The sequence below is a fragment of the Pinus tabuliformis genome, chromosome 8 (genome assembly GCF_031772625.1).
Source record: "Pinus tabuliformis cultivar Carrire ecotype Pingquan chromosome 8, CPIR1, whole genome shotgun sequence".
Lineage (NCBI taxonomy): Eukaryota > Viridiplantae > Streptophyta > Pinopsida > Pinales > Pinaceae > Pinus > Pinus tabuliformis.
Genome location: NC_142294.1, coordinates 1,678,980,632 through 1,678,995,666, shown reverse-complemented (window position 1 = coordinate 1,678,995,666; position 15,035 = coordinate 1,678,980,632). Strand labels below are relative to the sequence as shown.

Sequence of the window (15,035 nt, the reverse complement as noted above, 5' to 3'; positions counted from 1 at the left end):
TGTGTGTTCTGCATCACCGCTTTTCAAAATCGGGTCACTTTTTTGCTATCTCTACAAAACGGGTAACAGTAGCAGTTCCCGTTTCATAGTTTACACTGTTGGAAGGATATCTTCATTGCTTTGTATATGATAGACAGACACAATGGGTCAAATGGTTGCCTCTGGCTGAATGGTGGTATAACACTTCCTTCCATACAACAACAAAATTGACCCCATTTATGGCATTTTATGGATATCATCCACCATCCATCACATCATATTTAAGAGAAAATTCTAAGCTTCAAGCAGTGGAACATCACATCGAGCATCAACAACAAGTCCTCCAACTCTTAAAGGATAACCTCGTGTTGGCATAGAATATAATGAAACAACAGGCAGATCAACATCACAGCGAAAGAAGTTTTGATGTAGGTGATTGGGTATTCCTATGGCTACAACCATATAAACAAATGGCCCTCAAGTAAGATAAGAAGGATAATAAATTATCACCAAAGTATTATGGTCCGTACAAGGTGTTACAAAAGATTAGTACTATGTGTTGATGCCTCGAACGTCAATGCATCGACATCGTGGAAAACCACCCGGTCAGGGACAACAATCAAATGCCTACGTTAAGGTAAGTGATACATTTTCCTGAGATCCTCTGGCTGAAATGAGCCGAATAGCCTCCCATTAGCTATGAAAAATGTTCTGTTCGAGATTGGAATTTTCTCTACCACCCATCTCACTACGTCAGTATATGGCGGGATTTTAGCTCACGCTATTATCCTGTGAAGATAGCAACAGGCCAATTCTTTAAGAGTTCCTTCTGATTTGTTAGTTGAATCGACAGTGGCTTCATCTGATAATTCCTAAAGCTCTTCTGCTTCTATCAGATTGTAAATGCTCTCCCAGCTCGTGTTTCCTAGACCAAGGCATGTCGTATTTAAGATTAATCCTTTTTTGTGTGGTCCAGGATCTTTGACTAGATGAGCTATTGCTATGGACTTCTTTGATTTTTTACCCATTTTCTCTGGTTCTCTGGTGTCAGAAGAATTATGCACAAACAATTGCAAACACTGATACAAAAAAATGGTGTTGCAAGCCAATATGAATAGAATTATGTCAATTGGCATAAAATAAAATATAGTTAAGGATTACCATGGATGAAATCCTTTGAAATATCCATCCTTAACTGCAAAATTGAATAGCCATTTAAACTGTCAATTGTGGTAAATAACCTCATAAATGTCCATCATGTCGTTTATATGCCAAATGATTGTTTTAAGCATGCCTTAGATTTTATTAATCGACGATCAGCGATAAATCATTGATCGACAATCGAGAATGTAAGAGGGAAGGTTTTTAAAACTTGCTTTAAATATCTTCAATCACCGAAAGGTGATACAATATAATGCATGCAAACTTCCTTTAATGTATATTTGCTTTTCGAGATGTGTGCCCAATTAATAGATTGCAGTTGGGATTTTGCATGATCTCTCATATCTTTATCATTTGACTTCGCCCAATGCCAATTGCCGATTGCAATTAGCTTGATTGCATTGGGAGTTTTTTGGTTAGGCCTCTTTACACATATTCTTTATCATTGACACTAGCGATTTTCTGATTGCGATTTGCTTTATCGCATCAGAGGAGTTGAGGGGCTCTGCTTTGTTGTGCGTCGGCATTTGTTTTCCCCAATTTGCTGATAGCAATTACCTTTTTGGGTCGGAGGATTGGGTGATGTGGTTTTATGTGTGTTTCCTTTAATATTGCGATATGCGATCTCTGATCGCTTTATTGCAATATAGAATGATTTTTATAAAGAAATACTTTATTTCTTATTTAAAAGGATTGTATAACATGATTTATTTACATCGGGGTTTTAACAAGGATTTTCCTTATGATGAGGTACATACACATTTAACTAGGTTTATTTTTTTAAAATGGGACCCATTTCATATTATGATCTTCTGTAAAGTTTTTTAATGAAATGGGGGGTTCTTGTACAGCACAACAATTGGTGATTCACTGGAAGAAACATTTATTTCTGAGAAAATAATATAATACTTTAACTTTCTCAATCTGAAATCCTTAAAAGATAGAGAAAATCTAATATAACTAGGTAATCATAAATTCTGAATATAATGAAGACTATTTTTTCCATTTCTCTCTTATCTCAAAATTAAATACATTCTAAGTTTTAAGTAAACCTTACTTGGTTTGTAATGATAAAACAAAAGACTTCATCAACTTAGCTTGTATAATGACTTCTTTGGCATGTAGAAATTTTGAATAATATAACACTTATTCAGAGAGATTATCCTAATTATACACTATTTGTGGAACGCATGCATAATACATAACCTCCTCTACTATTGATCATCAATTTGTGGAATTCAGAAACAATCGCATGCGCACATTGAAACATCAATCACACATATCAACACAGTATGTAATTAGGAAAGCATACAGCTGAAAACCCCCGACTATCTATATATTATAATGATAGAGAACATGTAACCATACATAGTAAAATACTCCTCTCAAGTACTCAGTACTAGCTCCACCTGTTACACACAAACTAGCTCAGATCTGAAACAATCACAGGTTCAAATCTCCTTTGTTGTTTGCCTGCCTCCACTGCACAATCCTGCATGAGAATAGAATAGATCCAAGCTCGTATTCCCTTGGTTTGTACTGCGCAATCCTCATTGGAAATCTCAATCAATGATTGTGCAAATCTCATGCACAATTTATAGTAGTCTCACCCTTTCACTCACCTCTAACACTTGTCTCCACTGAACTGTCCATGCATTGAGTTAACTGATGTATTCTTTAGTTGATTTATGAGTCAATAATTAGTGAATTAATCAATAATTAATTCATACCACTCATCACTAGTGTATTTGTCAGTTAGACTAAATACAACTAGTTCAACTAAGTCAAACTGAACACAACTCCATCAACTCCTCAATCAACTCCACCAAACTTAATCACTTGAGTTCTAACTGAAGTCCATCATGCAATAGCTCAACTAACCCATAGGAAAATCATATTTTCTTCTGGAAGTTTCATGTGCCACATCCATAGCTCGAACTGAAGTGTTGCAAGAGGATAAGATAATGTTTATAGTCCAAATATTATTAAGAGCTAATAATATTCGACTGTTCTATTTTTAGACTGGCAGTCTAAAAATAGACTCCACCCATATGTCTAAAAATAGAGGTCCATCTATTTTTACCAACATGACCAATCATCCATAAATAGCATCCTGAAACTCATAGACCATGATCCATATGTCTAAAAATAGACATAGTCTAAAAATAGACTTTGTGCCAAAAATACCCTGCGGGCCCACTTAGTGAGGGCGACTTCTTTTCACTAAGCTCCATCATCTTGTTGCATTTTCAACAATCCCTCTCAACAAGATATGGATTATCTGCAACCCCTATCCTGCCTTTGTCGTATTCGAATTTGCTCCTGGTGAGCGCCTTCATCAAGATATCAACATCCTGATCCTCTATGGGAATGTATGAATGTAACATGATTCTCTGCTGCACACAATCTCTGATATGATGGTACCTGTCATCCTCTTGTCTGTACCACAATCCATATCCCGATGTGCCTCTGAGATAACGCAATACATGCTTTCCTTCCTTCCAGAAGAGATTGGTTGGCTTAACCATAGCTTGTGAAAGCTCGTTAACAGCATAACATATATCGGGTCATGTACTAACCAGATAAATAAGCGAACCCACCAACTGTCCATAAACAATGGCATCCACTACCTCCGCTAAAGTATCATCCTCCTTCCTCCAACCTCCAGGAACAGGAGTATCAACAGGCTTGGAGCCATGCATGTTGAACTTCTCCAGTATCTCCCGGGCATACTTACCCTGAGAAACAAATAGTCCATCACTGCGCTGCCAAATTTCCAATCCCAGGAAATAATGAAGGAGGCCCAAGTCCTTCATCTGAAACTCTCTAGCAAGATCCTCCTTGCATGAAAGTGTCAACAGCTCATCTCCCATCAAAATCAAATCATCTACGTAAAGTACAATGATTAGCAACTTACCCTCCACCACAATCTAGTATAGGTTAGGATCCGCCTCACTCTTGGAGAATCCAAGTCCGGTGAAATAACTATCTATCCATGTGTACGAAGCACAAGGTGCTTGTTTCAACCCATACAACGCTCTCTTGAGCTTGCACACATGTGCCTCACTGCTAAACATCTCGAAAGCTTCGGGCTACTCTATGTACACCTCCTTCTCAATGACTCCATTGAGAAATGCAGTCTTCACATCGATCTGATGGATGTGCCACCCCATCTACGCTGAGAGAGCAAGAATCGTCTGTATGGAAGAATATCTTGCGATAGGTGCAAAGGTCTCCTCATAATTAATCCCCTCTATCTGTGAGAAGCCTCGGGCAACAAATCTTGCCTTGTACTTCTCCACACTCCCGTCAGCTACCTGCTTCACTTTGTAGATCCATCTCGAACCCACCACTGATTTCCCCTCCAGTCTTGGGACAATATCCCATGCACTGTTTCTGACAATCAAATCATACTCTTCCACCATGGCATCTACCCATACGGGATCCTCCACAGCTTCCTTGAAAGAGGATGGCTCAGTCACGACAAATTTTCTCACAAGATCCATGTATCTAGTGTACCGATCAGGTGACTATCTCTGTCTGTGTTGTGCTATAGGTGGTCCTACAACCTTCTCTGCATCTCGAGCCAGTCGCTCAGCTTCTGTAGTGCGCTTTCTCCCTCTGATGGTTGGCGCTGCATGAGTGGTCTCTTCCACTCCATGAACTTCATCTTGCGGCTGATCCACATCCTGAAGCTCATCCTTAGGAACTAATAGCTCCTCATCTGCATGCAAGTGTGGCTCCCTGTCAAGCGAACACTTCATGGCTTTCTCCTCCTGAAATTTGATATCCCGTCGCACAACAGTCTTGCGACTATCTGGCAAATACACACGATAGTTATGGGGCATATCAGTGTACCCCACAAATATCCCAACCTCTGCAGTCGGCTCCATCTTCTTCTTGGCATCCTTCGTCACATGCCTGTAAACAAGAGAAACAAAAATCCTCAAATGGGAAATATCAAGCCTCTTACCAGAATAAGCCTCCTCGGGTGTACTCATGCCGAGTATCTTGTGAGGACAACAGTTCTGCACATATACTGAAGTATTGCATGCCTCTGCCCACAAGTGAAGGGGTAGGCCTTGATCATGCGACATCGCTCGTGCAGCCCCCACGATCGTTTTGTTCTTCCACTCAGCAACCCCATTCTGCTGTGGGTTATGGGAAGCTATGAGCTCTCTTCAAATCCCTTCTGCGCTGTAGAAGTCCTTGAACTCGCCAGAGATGAATTCACCACCATTATTGCTCCTAAGAGCCTTCACCTTCTTCCCTAATTCCTTCTCGACCAGTGCTTCAAACTCATAGAACTTTGAGTATGTCTCGCTCTTCTTCTGCATGAGAAGATCCAACACTTTCGAGAGAAATCATCAACAAAGATCACATAGTACTTGTGCTTTGCTGTTGAAGCTACTGAGAAAGGTCCACACAAGTCTATGTGAATTCTCTCAAGGATCGTCGTGGCACGACTATCCTTCTCGTGAAAGGTGGCTTTCACAAATTTTCCCAAGGTACACCCCTTGCACTAATCTGACTGCACAAGAGTGCCTTTAGGAAGCCCAGTAGAAATCTGCTGCAGTATCTTCAAGGCTCCATGGTGAAGGTGGCCCAATCTCCGTTGCCACAACTCGCCACCATCCCGACTCACCACTCCTTCTGCCTTGCATTCCATTACTGCATAGCCATCTACATGCAATTGATAAAGGTTCTTGACTTGAACCCCTATCTTCTGTGTTTCTCCAATTGGCTTACTGCGCAGGAAAGCCTTTCCCTCGCTGAAGACAACATCATATACCTTGTCTTCTAACATCGCCATAGAGATAAGATTCTTCTTCAATCCTGGGACATGCATCACTTCCCTCAATACAAAGGGTTTACTAGACTCCCTCTTAAAGGAAATGGTACCGATACTGGTCGCACTGTATCTACCATCATCGCCCATCTCGATGTGCACTCGAAGATCTTTCTCATCCAGATCAGAAAACAAATCTCGGTCTCCAGTCATGTGAAAAGACGCACCACTGTACAAGAACCATATTGATCCCATCACACTTGATACCAAGCATGCGATCAATGAAGAATATAGCTCAAACTGCGAGGCTAAGGCCTCTCCCGCTGCAGATCCAATAGCTTTCTTATTTTTCTTCTTCTGCGGACAATTTGCGGCATAATGTCCATGCTAGTGACAATGAAAGCACTTCACCTTGGACATGTCCTGCTTCTTGCTTTTTGCACTGGAATGAGAAGCTTTCTTGTTCTTCCCCTTCTTTGATTTGGCAACCAAAGTGCAATTTTCTTCATCAGATGCCTTTGATGAAGATCTGTCCTTGGTATTCTGCCTGATCTCCTCTTGCACAAGATCCAACCAAAGTCTCTCCCATCCTGGAAATTTCTCCCGACCATTGACAGAGTCCTGATAGGAATACCAACTATTCGGAAGACCAAGGAGAGCCAAGCTCACCAAGTCCTCATCATCGATAGTCACCCCCACACTTCCCAGCTCATCCCGGCATTGGGCGAACTTCGTGAGATGCTTGGGCATACTGTCTCCATTCTCACACTTAATGTTTCTGAGTTTATCCTTGAACGCCAACTTCCTCTGGTCGCTCTTTCTTTGGAATAAATCTGTCAACACTTTCCACATCAAGTATGGAGAAGCCTTTCCATGCAGGATGGATACAATGTGATCCTTCATGCCCTCCAACAGAATCCTTCGACACTTTGCTGTCTTCTTTTACTAAGCCTCAACTTGAGCAGCATCAGTAGGCGTTGGGACTTCAGCATCTATGAACTCCTTCAGCCCATTGTCATCTAACACTGCCTCCATCCTGTCTTTCCATGCAATATAATTCGAGCTGCCTTCAAGGGCATACTCCAATCGCAATCCGTTAAAAGACATTTCAACTTCGACACCAAGAAAACACTACTGCAAATTCGAATTCCACCAGCTCAAAACTCAACCGCTTTTGATCTAAAATTCGTGAGAAAAAAATATTTTTCGTACAGATATTGACTATATGGGAATTTACCGGATATCTCACCTTCCAAATAAGGATGAATCCAGTGGCTACCTGGCTCGATTATAGACTCTGCCTAAAGAAATAAAACATAATCACTTCTTGAATAATAGATCGGATGATCAGCAACTCCGATACCACGTAGAAATTTTGAATAATATAACACTTATTCACAGAGATTATCTTGATTATACACTATTTTTGGAATGCATGCATAATACATAACCTCCGCTACTATTGATCATCAATTTGCGGAATTCAGAAACAATCGCATGTGCACATTGAAACATCAATCACACATATCAACACAGTATGTAATGGGGAAAGCATACAGCTGAAAACCCACGACCATCTATATATTATAATGATAGAGAACATGTAACAATACATAGTACAATACTCCTTGCAAGTACTCAGTAGTAGCTCCACCTGTTACACACAAACTAGCTCAGATTTGAAACAATCACAGGTTCAAATCTCCTCCGCTGTTTTCCTGCCTCCACTGCGCAATCCTGCATGAGAATAGAATAGATCCAAGCTCGTATTCCCTTGGTTTGTATTGCATAATCCTCATTGGAAATCTCAATCAACGATTATGGAAATCTCATGCACAATTGATAGTAGTCTCACCCTTTCACTCACCTCTAACACTTGTCTCCACTGAACTGTCCATGCACTGAGTTAACTGATGTATTCCTTAGTTGATTTATGAGTTAATAATTAGTAAATTAATTAATAATTAATTCAAACCACTCATCACTAGTGTATTTTTCAGTTAGACTAAATACAACTAGTTCAACTAAGTCAAACTGAACACAACTCCATCAACTCCTCAATCAACTCCACCAAACTCAATCACTTGAGTTCTAACCGAAGTCCATCATGCAATAGCTCAACTAATCCATAGGAAAAGTGTATTTTCTTCTGGGAGTTGCATGTTCCACATCAGTAGCTCGAACTGAAGTGCTGCAAGAGGATAAGATAATGTTTATAGTCCAAATATTATTAAGATCTAATAATAACTGACTATTCTATTTTTAGACTCGCAGTATAAAAATAGACTCCGCCCATATGTCTAAAAATAGAGGTCCATCTATTTTTACCAACATGACCAATCATCCATAAATAGCATCCTGCTGCTCATAGACCATGATCCATATGTCTAAAAATAGACTTTGCGCCAAAAATAACCTGCGGGCCCACTTAGTGAAGGCGACTTCTTTTCACTAAGCTCCATCATCTTGTTGCATTTTCAACATGTCATAGGTAGAGCCATTGCTGCCAGCAAATGTTCATAGTCTCAGCAGGGTTACCATTTAACCATTTAATCATTCATTGTCCCATCCATTTCAAAGTATAATTAAAAAGAATGAATCCAAAAAATATGTTTCCACATTTTTTTGTATTTCATTTTCTTTTTTCCTTATTTCTTTATTTTGCACGATAAAAAGCCATTGTCTTGGTTTGGTGGCCAACTGTTGACAATGCCATTCACTGGTTGTAATTTAATTGAACAAGTTGGCTCGTGGTGAGACCCCTTGTCTTATAATTATAAGCCATTACCCTGTTTTGGTATGCAGTGTTGGTAATGTTAGTTGAACTATTCCCCTATGATCATGGTAAGCAGGCTAGCAATAAGACCTCTTATCTTTTATATCAAATATATTTTAGAATTACACTCTGAAAAATTATAAACTTTGATGGATGGGATGAAAAATTTTCTCCTTAGGAGAACATAGATGACATTTTTCAGAGTTGAAAATGCTAAAATTGAATCAATCTTTGTTTTTTATTGATAACCGTTTTTAGGCTTTTAAAAATTTAGAATGATTTACAGTATTTCTAAGTTTTGAGAAGATTTCACAAAAATAAAATGGAGTTTTGAGAATCTAATTATACCTAATTTCCTAGAATTTATGTTTTCCTTCCAGGCTTCCATTTCTTAAAAGTAAATATTGAAACTATTTTCTTTTGAGTAACTTATTCAATATAGTAAAGACCAATAGAAGGCTATTCGAAACGTTATTTCCTAAGAGAGAAATAACTAATTATTCACACAAATCCTACTGAAAATTGAATATTTACAAAGAGAGAAGGGGTTACCTCCTCAATTGAAGACTTTTTTCAGAATAAGCCCATTAACAGGAAGAAAGTCTCTCTTTCCTGATAGATCTTTCAATATGAATGTAGAAGAGCTTATCTTCTCACTGATTTGGAATGGTCCAAGCCACATTTTCTGAAACTTGGTGTGTTTTCCTTTATCTTCATGGGTTTTGTCCCATTTCAAAACTAGATCACCAATCTATAAATGTTTTGAGCCGGTAGAAGTTGTATAAAAAAAAGACTTAATAATTTGTTGATGCTTTGCATGTGTAATTCAATCTTTCTCCCTTTCTTCTTCTAGTTTCAAGATCTGATCATGTCTCAATTGAATAGAAGATGAGGGACTTTCTTCAATAAACTGCACTAAGGCTAGTGATGGAAGTACTAAGTTTGATGGTATGATAGCTTCCTTTCCATACACTAGATTAAATGGAGAAGTTCCTATTGAGGCCTTCTATGTTATACGGTCTACCCATAGTGCAAATATCAAAGACTTATGCCAGTTTTTATGATTTTGCTCAATAGTTCTCTTAATAATTTTGATAAGATTCTTATTGGTAGATTTTGCTAAGCCATTACCTTGAGGGTAGTAATTTGCATAATATTTCAATTTGAATCCTCTTTTGATAGCAAATTCAAGTATAGAGTTACTAAAGAAGTAAGATGCATTATCAAAAATACGAGCGTTTGGAACACCAAACCTGGTAATAATGAACTGATCTATGAATTCAATGATTGCCTTAGAGTTTTTTGTCTTCAAAGGAATTGCTTCAACCCACTTAGTAAAGTAATCGGTAGTTGTAAGGATATACCTATGCTATTTGGGTGAATGTGGAGTGATTTCTCCATTGATGTCTAATCCCCATTTTTCAAAGGGCTGTTCAATGTTGACTGGCTGTAAAGGAAAAGCTGACTTCCTTTATCTTCCACTGGTAATTTGACATATTTGGCATTTCCTTACATATTCATGAGTATCTCTAAACAATGTGTGCCAATAATATCCAACATAAATGATTTTGTGGACTGTTGTATCAACTCCAAAATGCCCTCCTTCCGGACCATCATGTAGCTCCTGTAAGACCTTTTGCACTTCAGGTTTTTCTGAGCATCTTAACAAAATTGAATGATAGTTCCATATAAACGACACATCATCAACAATCATAAAGTTTTTTGCTTTCATTCTTATGGCATGCTTGTTTTCATAGGAAATATTAGAAGGAGCATATTCGTTTTTCAAATAGAATATCAAATCTGCATATTTGGATTCAAGATTAGTGGTACTTATCTAATTGATTTCTTCAGTATCATTTGTACCTTCATGTTCCTGAATATTAGAAGCTCCTGCTAACAACCTGCAAAAACCTTGGCCTTTGACAATCTTTTCTGGTTTAATTTCCATGACATATTCTTGTAATACTGTAACCCAATTTGCCCCTTTTTCTCTCAATTCCCTTTGAACTAGTAACTGTCTTACTGTTGAAAAAGGGACTATGACTTTGGTGTGATCCTTTAAGAGAAAGGGTTTGTAGTGTTTAATGGCTTTGTATACAACAAAGGCTTGTTTTTCAACTTTAGAGTAATTAAGTTCAGCACCTTGAATGTTTGAACTATAAAATGAAATTAGTGCTTCCATGTTTTGATCGTTGATTTATGTCAGCACCGCTGTGTAAGATGAATCAGATGCGTGAGTATATAAAATGAAATGATTTGAAAAATTAGAAGTGCTTAAAGCAAGGGCATTTATGATTGATTGTTTGATGGAATCAAATGCATCTTTTTCTATAGGTCCCCACTTAAACACTGAATTTTTCTTGATCATGGTTTGTAATGGTAAAACAAGCTGTGAAAAATTTGGAAAAAATCTTTTTACAAAATTAATTTGACTTAAAACTAATTGCATTGTTTTTTTATTATGTGGAAATGGAATCTCAGAAATCTCTTTAATTCTATCTGGATCAATATAAATACCATCCTTTGAAATGATGAAGCCCAAGAGTTTACCTTGGTCAAGAGAAAAAAAGGACTTCTTCGGATTGAGTGAAATGCCATACCTTTTGCAGTGTTCAAAGATCTGTTTCAAATCATGCAAATGACTTGATCTTTTCTTAGAGAAAACAGTAATATCATCTAAATAGAAAACTATTGATTTATTGATTAGACCTTTGAATGTTATGTCCATCGCTCTTTGGAACGTAGCTCCAGCATTAATTAACCCAAAAGGCATTTTTTGATAGGCATAAGTTCCGCACTTGGTTCTGAAAGTAGTCTTAAGTCTGTCATCGGGGTGCACCAAGATTTGGTTATACCCTGAAAAACCATCTAAGAAGGAAATTAATTCAGAGCCAGCTATTGAATGGAGAGTTTGCTCCATTGTTGGTAAAGGGAAGTTATCCTTTTGACTTGCTTTGTCAAGATTTATGAAATCAATACAAATTCTAATGTCATCATTTTTCTTCCTTACTACACCATGTTGGACTCCCAATTTGAATGTCTAACAAGAAAAATTATCTTGGCCTTCACGAGTTTGTTTAATTCAACTTTTATTTGACTCTCTAAGTTAGGATGAATCTTCCTTAATTTTTGCTATACTAGTTTTTGCTCAGAAAGCATTGGAATTGTATGTTGTATGATAGATGTATCATACATTTTCAAATCATCATATTTCCAAGTGAAGATATTTTTGTATCTATGCAATAATCTAATGAATGCAGTTCTTTCTTTTGAAGAAAGTCCTAATCCCAAATTGATGTTTTGTGGATTGTCTTTGGTACCCAAGTTTATCAATTCAAATCTCAAAGTATCACTTTGAAGCATTGAATTAGCAACCTGTTTAAACCTGTGTTTGATGTTGTAAAGATCTTCAAGTTTGACCACTAGTTTGGGTATTGAGTTTTCTTGAAGATTTTATTTCATTTGAAGATCATGCTCACTTTGATCAATAATTTGATCATCATAGGACTTATCAGAGGTTAAGAAATTTAAAATATCATCATCATGATTGAACACTCGCCAGTTAGTGACATTATCAGGAATCGATGGTCTAAAAATTAACTCTACTGAAAATCTATCGGGACTATAATCTTCAGATGGAAGGAGCTTAGAAGAAACATTGGCTAGTAAATCTGCTGCTGCATTTTGGGATCTAGGGATGGGAGAAATATTGAATGCTAAAAAATGAGATATAAGGTCTTGTACCAAGGATTGATAATGTTTAAGGTGACTAGAAAGGCAATGTATAGTATTTCTAACTTGTCTTATAACAATTTCAGAGTCACCGAACACTTTCAAATATTGAACTTTAAGACTGATTGCTTTATAAAGTCCTTGAATCAAGGCTTCATATTCAACCATATTGTTTGTGCACTCAAATTCCAATCTGCATGATAACATGGTCTTTTCTCCCTCAGGGCTAACTAAAATACATCATGCTCCTACACCTTCATTAGATTTAGACCCATCAAAATATAATGACCAAAACAAAGATTTATCTACAATTTTATTTATATTTTCCTTAGTAATTTTAAGACACCTTGATGTATCGTTTTTGAGAAAAAATTTCAATTTGAGATGTGAAACTATTAACTAAGAAAGGTGATGATTGAGCAGTGAAATTGCCAAAGAATGATTCAGATGAGTACTTACCCAGAATGTTGTTGTTGAATGTTATCGGTTAATTTTTTTATTCAAACTCAGTGGCAGTATGAGTCATATGTTTCTCCCGATCAATATTTATCTGATTTGGCTTTCCTTTATAAGGTAGCCACATATGAGACCAATCGGTGGAAATATAACCATGAAATTTCTCAGACCAGTCTCTACTCAAAATCAAACCATCGAATTCAGGAATATCAGCGATTAAAATATCAATTCTTTGAACTACTCTTGGATTAGATGATAACCTAAAGGTAACTGAGTTGATTTCTCCTAATACCTAGACCTTAGTTCTATCCAACTAGATAATATGGATTGTCGAATTTTGGGGTTCAATGTTCAATTTGGAACAAACTGAAGCTGGCATTATATTTTAGGAAGCCCCTGAGTCAATCAAACAGTTGTCCAGATTTCTATTATAGATCTCATAGGTTAAGAGAAAAGGAGGAGTATGGGAATTTGATTTATCTCTGATTAGGACAGCATCAGAAGCTTCTACTCTACCAGGAGGTGGTTTACCTATTTCATTAGCAGCTTTGGATAACACAGCATTAGGAATAGGAGAAGAAGGTTCTTCATCTAACTCCTTAAGTAACAACTTTTGTTGATGTTTGAGTTTACTAAGTTCAAACATAGTGATATTTGCCTTTGTTTTCTTCATGTCTTCAATAACGTTGTAGTCCATAGAGTCTGTAACTATTAATGTTTTAGCTGTTGTAGGTGGATTTGAAGCTGATGGCTGATTTTGAGAAGGTGTGGCTGCAGACTTCTTTATGGGAGTTTTCTCTGTTGTAGTGGTACACATGTTCCTTTTCTTTTTATTTACTTGAACAGGTTCAGGAGTAACTTTACTTTTGGTAGTTATAGGAAAAGCTTCCTGTTCATTTTTTGTATCAGAATTAGGAAAAATGAAGTCCCACATCCCATGACATTCTATAGATACTTCTTCTTCTGGTTCTTCAGATGATAAGAATGTCTCTTCTTCTTCGTCTTTTTCAGGGTCTCAATCTGTATTGGATATAACATTTGGAGGTTTTGATTCTGGATTTTTGAAGTTTCTAAATGGTTTTTTAGTTGAAGTCTCAGCTACTTGCTTCTGAATTTCTATCATTTTGTTTGACATAATCTTGAGAAATTTTTGGAGACCTTCCATATCACATGGATCTTTAGCCATTTTCTTCTTTGAATCATCTTTGAAAGAGAATTTTTTATATTTTATGTCTTCAATAACAACTTTATTTTCTAAGTCGATGATATGTTTTCCCACAACAATTGCCTCTTTCATATTTTCTGCTAGAGTAGGTTTTCCAGCTCTATCTACAAAGATAGCTATGTTTGAAGGTAAAGTTGTTATATACCATTCACTTCTAACTTGTTCACTAGGCTAAGAGGCAGTCGGGATCTTATTCAAGAGTTTATTAAATCTTGAATTGAATTTTTTTATAGGTTATATGGATTCTTTCATAAGATTTGAAAGATCATTGATTAATGTTGCTACAGATTTGTCATCACCGTATTTAGTCAAGAACTATTCTTGGAAAATATTCCAACTAGTAATGGATCCTGATGGTAAAGAAAAGTACGAAGACCCAACTGATCCTTGTAGGGTATAAGGGAAAATTCTAACAACCACATCTTCTTCTATAACTGCTTTTAAGTTAACTCACAACATAAATTTGTTAATGTGTTCATCTACTGGTATGCCTACATATGGATTAAATTTTGGCAACCATTTTTCAGGATGTACTGGCAATGGGTGCAAAGGTGCAGGCATAGTGACTGCACCTGGACTACTTCATGGGTTTTGTGCCATTGTCAAGCTATTAATAGAGGATAATGCTGATGAAGTTCTAGATGGTTGGGAAGAAGATATTGTGGTTCCAGAAAGTTGAGAGGCCGATGTTGAAGTTCCAATTCCCTCTTGAATGACAATTTTGAGTGGAGGAGTCAATGGTTGACTTTGCAATGGAGAAGATGAAATGGAGGATGATGATGAGAAAGTATCACTATCAGATCCTTCAGTTATTTTCCTTGCCCTTATTCTTTTGGGCAAAGGTAACTCAGTAGGTTCAATACCAAGCTTTTCACTCTAAAGTATGGCGAGGGAGTGAGAAGGAATGAATTGCA

The 15,035-nt window shown here is 37.2% G+C and overlaps 1 pseudogene; it reads left to right on the top strand.

Moving 5' to 3' along the window:
- The window catches only part of LOC149242665 (3-dehydrosphinganine reductase TSC10A-like), a 26,237-nt pseudogene extending 11,437 nt beyond the window's left edge, over nucleotides 1-14,800 (top strand).
- The last annotated feature ends 235 nt before the right edge of the window (nucleotides 14,801-15,035 follow it).